We start from the raw sequence: 5260 nt of genomic DNA, 5'->3' as shown, positions 1-5260 counted from the left end.
GGGTTGACCGTATATTGAGGGACGTGCAAGGAGACAAATTCCCTAACACTTCGATAAATGTAAAATATGCTCGTTGCTATGTGCAGATATTCGCGCACTTCAGTGAAACCACAGGTGTTCCACGTGCCAAACGTATCAGAGTTTGTTCGACGATCCCTGAATGTACTAACGGACGAAAAGCTTTTCCGAGCATGCAGAACAAATATTGCGAAGCCATTTCGTGGAGAAATTCCACTACCTCTTTCGGAAACTTTATCGACGTCTGTTTATAACGCAGCGAAAAGTGCGCAGCAAACGTGTACTTTTACGCTGAATCCGTCACATGTGGCCCAGGATTCCCGGAAGCGTCGTTCCAAAACATGTGGCGCACGGCCAGCGCGGCCTTCCTCCTCGCACATCGGTTTCACCGAAACCTCACGGGGAACAACACGTGCTTCGAGTCATCCTGTACCAGCTCCACGTATATATGTACTGGGGGACGTGCAGGGGACCCACAATCACATCGATTGTTTCAACAGGTAAGCATATTCGATGTTTCACGTAACGCATGGCCTGTTTCTCATCTACTTGTTCCAAACGAGCGATTTCATGTTTCTTCCCAGCAACTCAATCGGAAGCTTTATCACCATGTCCTGCCTTCGTACCATCTTCCTTTTCGCTCTCATCTTTGGTAAGTCGTAATCGACAGGAGGAGATAAACACAATGAAGGCATCTCATATGAGTACGGTCCAGTGGCGGATCTAGGGGGGGGGGGGGGGGCGATCGCCCCTCAAAAATAGTTTATTTAAACTAAACAGGATTTCCCTCTCTCCTCTCCCATCTACGCGCTTCAACAAACAAACCGCCCGCAAACCCAGGGCGTAGACCCGCCACTGGTACGGTCATGTATATTGTGTGCCAATGCGTGCACATTCATGCAGACAGACTTTAGAGAATAGGTTGATGAAGCTATGGAGATAATCATTGTAGCGGAGGTAGCTGCATGGTTTTGGAGTGTTCTTGAATGAATCGTATTTCTACGCGAACGAGCATCCTAAATTGTCCATGACATAATTGGGTTCGGCAAAATGGAAAGTGCGCAGGCTAGCTAGTATGTAGATGTCGAACAAGAAAATCGAGAGACACGGAAACAAGGGAGGAAGACAGAAGCACTTTCTGTAGTTGAGAAATGTGACTTTTTATAGTTTGTATGTAGACTTTTTATGTGAGTTTTTATATATTTCACACGAACAACATCTAAACAAAACGCAGCACAAGAAGAGAAGTGATGATCTGGGACGCTCGTTGACGTAAACGTAACCCGCTTTACGCCCTACAAAGCACCATCGCCCTAGTTAATTGCATTGTGTCAGCACACAGTAAGCGTGCCTGGGGCGACTGATAAGTGGCTCTACTGATCTGTGTTCATCCTGGGACATCCGGAGTCTTTTGGGATCCCGATGATATTTGATAATGCAGCTTTTTCTTTTTTGTTGTTGTTGTTGTTCTCGAAATGTTATGTGCTGTTTAGCAAATTACGGCTACTAACGGCATGGCTGATGGAATCCTCTCGTTCGTGGTCGCCAAGGTCCCGTATGAAGACTGAGAGTTCGTGGCTTCTAATCCTACCACCGGATGTGCTATCTGAGATTTTACTTGGGTTTTCTGGCAGACTTTCCAAACGAATGTCGGCAGAGTTCCCCCGGAAGTCGGGCCAGGACGCATACTAACCCCCTGTCTTCCACTCCTTCCTGCTGTACTCTCTGCATCTGCCCACGTCTCTACGCCGCTCATAGCCAGAGTTGCTTCGCGGCGCTAACACGGATTCAAAAAATTACTCCTGTGTGGAAAAGTACACGGGTTGCGTTTCTTTTTTTTTTTTTGACTGGTCCCGACTGGTCAGAAAATCCGACGCGGTCGCGTTACATATAAAATTCCTTTTGACACCTTATCAATACGTTCATATATCATTTAAGGTACCATGGCTCTTCTGGCTGAAGCTGCGCCAGAGCCTCTGTCGCAACCAGAAGGGGGACCCTTGCGCATACGTGAGTATCGTAATTGTTTTAAATTATTAACGCTAAATAGATTAATAACGAAATGACACCGCAGAGACGCTGAGCGTGCACGATTTTCTGACCACACCCTGTATGCGGGTGCACGCCATTGTTCTTCTAATCCGTTAGGTTATTCGAGGGCTGATCCAATTACGGTAGCTACCCAGAAGCAATATTGTCATCCATTCCCTGTAACCAAAGACCGCATATTTTATGCAGGGTTGGTTGCCTGAAAGAGTAGCACAAACGATAAACGTTAACTGCCCGAATTCCGCCGGAAACAAGAATAGAAATCTAAACAAATTTGTTATCATTTTCATTACCAGAAACCGAAGCGTACACGAAATCCAAAGGTGCCAACGGTAACGGAAACTGAATTCACATAACGTAATTATCTTTCTTCCTCTTTTTATTTCAATAATAATAATTTATGTCGATTTATGTCGACGTCTTTGACTTGTTTATTGGTAAACTTTGGAATTCTTTGACATCCGCTTACAAGTTGTGCCCGTGGCATTTACTATGGAACACACGTAATTGAACAATCAGACAAATGATGCAACTGTCTGCTATGTGTTTCTCATGTATACAGGGCGTCCCAGCTAAATGCGAACATATTTATTAAATATATATCACTTTTTCCCGAGATTAAATCAATTGCAATATAGCATATGCTGAAGGACACTCCTTAGGAAGGCATTAGCACACTGCTAAGACAATGTCTTAATTAACTTTCAATAATTAATTTTTTAATTATAAAAGCTACGAAGTTGTCCCAATGAGAACATCTGTTCCTTTGGGTCACCTGATATCGTAGCCGTGTTCAGAACAAAAATCCGTTCGGTAGATTGTCAGCAAAAAATTGGTGAAGAAACGCCGCTTTTTTCTTTATTTTGTTTATTGCGCATCTTCGGAGACGCGTCTTTCCTTCACCCCCAATGTGACAGGGTGAAGGAGCCGAGTGCCGCCTCATGCGTCGAAGATGAGCTTTAACTTGCGGAAACAAAACAAAAACAAATTTACCGGGTGACTCTATCAGAACTGCCCTCATCTTGGACTGCATTTTCTGTTTTATTTTAATATTTTTACAGGATGCAAGGGGCGATAGTGTGCTCTTTCGACCATCTCACATTGGGGGTGAAAGAAAGACGCTTCTCCTAAAACGCGCAATAAACAAGGTAAAGAAAAAAACGGTGTTCCTTCACGATTTTTTTACGGGAGATCTTCCGAACTGATTTTTGTTCTGAGGACGGGTACGATATCAGGTGACCGCAAGGAACAGATGTTCTCATTGGGAGAATTTTGTAGCTTTTATAATTAAAACGTTAATTATTGAAAGTTAATTAAGACATTGTATTAGGAGCTTCCTAATGCCCACCTCAGGAGTGCCCTTCAGCATATGTTGTGTTGCAATTGATTTCTTCTAGGAAAAAGTGATATATATATATATATATATATATATATATATATACGCTACAAAATGGAGGTTCAAACGACCAGGATGTTGTATATAGATAGGGGGAAATATATATATATATATATATATATATATATATATATATATATAGATTAGAAGCTTAGGAGGGCGGTTGACCACGAGAATGAAATAAGCAGGAAAAATCAGAAGACGACAAAGAGCTTACAGGAAAACACAAAGGGGAGTTTATTAAGACATATAGGGATAGGGGTCGACGTTTCGGCAGTCAGCGCTGCCTTCGACGGGACTGGGGTTTGGTGACAAGAACAAGCTTTATATATGGGAGAGGGTTATGTACAAGGGAAAGAGAGCAGCGCATGCGCTTTTGTCATGACTAACATAGGTTGGTGACTAAGTGAAAGGGGAATGACCGGGTCTGTGCAGCAGGACCTTGAGGAAATACCCGTGAGCCGGCTAGTCAATCCTGCTGCTTGGATCGTGACGATTTCTCGGCACGTGTGCTTCTTTGTGTCCATGCTGCAGCCTCCTGGAGTGTCGGCCATACGGGGTCCGGCGTTCCAGTGCTTGCTGTACGTGTGGGTAGGTGACGGAGCAGCCGGGGTACCAGGGACCGCAGTCGGTGTGCGATCTGGGTGACTCCTTCAAAACTGGGGTGGAGGCCGTCAGCTGCGAGGACTCTGGTTGGGGGCTGTCGGTGGAAACCATGGTCCAGGAAATACAGGTCACGGGCACTTCGGCACAGGGTCATCAGTCGTTGGTTGAACGCAAACGCCCGGGGATTGCATTGGAATTCGCGTCGCCTGTCAAGATAAGAACGACGGCGGTTGTAGGATCTGGGTAAGATAAGGGTACATACCACAAGTTCGATGTTTCGCTCTCGGGGAAACATCGAACTTGTGGTATGTACCCTTATCTTACCCAGATCCTACAACCGCCGTCGTTCTTATCTTGACAGGCGACGCGAATTCCAATGCAATCCCCGGGCGTTTGCGTTCAACCAACGACTGATGACCCTGTGCCGAAGTGCCCGTGACCTGTATTTCCTGGACCATGGTTTCCACCGACAGCCCCCAACCAGAGTCCTCGCAGCTGACGGCCTCCACCCCAGTTTTGAAGGAGTCACCCAGATCGCACACCGACTGCGGTCCCTGGTACCCCGGCTGCTCCGTCACCTACCCACACGTACAGCAAGCACTGGAACGCCGGACCCCGTATGGCCGACACTCCAGGAGGCTGCAGCATGGACACAAAGAAGCACACGTGCCGAGAAATCGTCACGATCCAAGCAGCAGGATTGACTAGCCGGCTCACGGGTATTTCCTCAAGGTCCTGCTGCACAGACCCGGTCATTCCCCTTTCACTTAGTCACCAACCTATGTTAGTCATGACAAAAGCGCATGCGCTGCTCTCTTTCCCTTGTACATAACCCTCTCCCATATATAAAGCTTGTTCTTGTCACCAAACCCCAGTCCCGTCGAAGGCAGCGCTGACTGCCGAAACGTCGACCCCTATCCCTATATGTCTTAATAAACTCCCCTTTGTGTTTTCCTGTAAGCTCTTTGTCGTCTTCTGATTTTTCCTGCTTATATATATATATATATATATATATATTTCAAAAATATGTCAGCGTTTAGCTGGGAGACCCTGTATATTCGTATGGGTACTCCCAGGTATACATACTGGACGCTGTGTCCCATGTATATTTGACATTCGTGCTCTTTCGCGTTGGGGTGTGATCCGTTTATTGTGCGATATCATGCTATATGATGCACTACCAAAGGTGCG

The 5260-nt window shown here is 45.8% G+C and overlaps 1 long non-coding RNA gene across 1 annotated transcript; it reads left to right on the top strand.

Annotated features, from left to right (window-relative positions):
• The first annotated feature begins 473 nt into the window (after nucleotides 1-473).
• Nucleotides 474-2048, top strand: LOC135376189 (uncharacterized). The gene is made up of 3 exons (XR_010417571.1): nucleotides 474-518; nucleotides 603-670; nucleotides 1957-2048. It is a non-coding gene; the product is annotated as an uncharacterized LOC135376189 (long non-coding RNA).
• Nucleotides 2049-5260: the final 3212 nt, after the last annotated feature.

The sequence above is a fragment of the Ornithodoros turicata genome, unplaced genomic scaffold (genome assembly GCF_037126465.1).
Source record: "Ornithodoros turicata isolate Travis unplaced genomic scaffold, ASM3712646v1 ctg00001054.1, whole genome shotgun sequence".
NCBI lineage: Eukaryota > Metazoa > Arthropoda > Arachnida > Ixodida > Argasidae > Ornithodoros > Ornithodoros turicata.
The sequence above is the reverse complement of the archived record's forward strand: the minus strand, read 5'-3'. Positions and strand labels throughout refer to the sequence as shown.